Below are 1743 nucleotides of genomic sequence, written 5' to 3'. Positions count from 1 at the left end.
CGCGAGTCGAGTGCCCTAACTACCTAACTATTTTTGTTGTTCTTTTCTGGCTAACATTCAGTTGCGGTTAGTTGTATTAGACTTCTTGATGATTAGAGTGTTCGGATTGTGAATTCAAGAATTCATGGTTCGCGACCGTTTTCCGGAAAAACTCGCTCCACACTTTGTGGCCGTCGGTGTACTATAAGAGTGACAGTCACACAAGCGTAGTCTAAGAGTTGGCAGAGAGTGCTTTTGACTAGATAGCTACCTTCCTTCAAAATTTGTGATGACTATGCATGAAAATTATAAAATATAGTAGTTGTAGTACACTCAGTAAAGAAAAATGTTTTTAAATGAATATTTAAATGTTTTATTTCTTTGAAAAACAATTAACATTTGTGGATTCTGAAAGTGTTATGTAAGACATATTAAAATAATATTTTTAATCATTAAAAGCCATTACAGTAATTTCGAAATAGCTACTTATCACGATACCATTTGATAGCAGATCTTTCGCATCAAACAAACAGTCTTCTAAGTATTACGTATGATAGAAAAATCATTGTACATGTACCCAAATTATTTTCAATGAAACACATCTAAATCTTATTCAACGCAGAATTTGTCTCTAAGTAATGACGTTTCCGATTTACCGGACAGATGTAAACTACGTGACTGATATAGATAAATTATATTAACATCTGTGAGTTAAAGCTGCTATAGTTAACAAGCAACAAAATACTGCTGTAAATTAAAAGTGGTATAGTTAACAGTATTTGTTAATAGGTGATAATAAAGTGACTTGTATAAATAACAACCTCCATTAACAACTGTGAATTAAGCGGTTGGAAATAATAACAGTTGTAAGCTACGTTACTTGTATGAAAATAATTTCTACTAAGACTAAATTAACTGAGTGGTATAGGTAACAATCTTCTTATACTCAGGAAAAATATCAGACAACAAACTAATCTTAAACGTATTATATTCACTTGACGATAGCCACTTTCGGTAAATCTTTTTAAGTAAAAAAAAAAATCTTAAGTTTCAAAAAACAAGAAAAAAAATAACATTTAATGACCATTTCTTATTACGCTTTCTTCAAAGTAATTCGTTTTACCGTAAACATATAGTAGTTACTGACTGTTCCTGAGAGTACAAACAAACGATTGTCTCAGTAACACATCTTAATCCAAGTATTACGTGTATTCACGTCAGGATTCTTCACTAAGGTTTCATAGAAGACATATATGTAAGACTAACTATTTGTAACATTTTCTTTTATTTTTGGTGATGGCAAGTTACTTATCCTAAAAAAAATGATATTTATCTATATACATATATTCATATTTAAAACATCAAATACTTCAAAATACAAGGTTTCATCACCTTCAGAAGTTTAGCCAGGGGTAAATATATATGTATATATATATATATATATATACTTTATGGAAGAACAGTAATTCGTTTCCTCATGATTAAAATCTTATACTTAGTTTAAAGTTCCATTGTTTAAACACTTCTTGTAGAGTGTGACACCGTTTTTAATTTTTTACTACCAGGGCTAGTATGTATCTACAGAGTGCTAGTTTTGAAGCTCTCTATTGTGAATAAGCGTAAATTGAAATAAAGGCTTAACGAAAAGCTTGTTTTTGAAATGATAACCAGTCCTTATAAAGTATGTTATTGAATTCCTTATGTTATAGTATACACAAAAGCATCGTGAAAATAGCCTTTAGAAAGTTGCATCTAGATTTCTGA

This window comes from Limulus polyphemus, unplaced genomic scaffold (assembly GCF_000517525.1).
Source record: "Limulus polyphemus unplaced genomic scaffold, Limulus_polyphemus-2.1.2 Scaffold34, whole genome shotgun sequence".
In the NCBI taxonomy this organism is placed as follows: domain Eukaryota; kingdom Metazoa; phylum Arthropoda; class Merostomata; order Xiphosura; family Limulidae; genus Limulus; species Limulus polyphemus.
The sequence above is the reverse complement of the archived record's forward strand: the minus strand, read 5'-3'. Positions refer to the sequence as shown.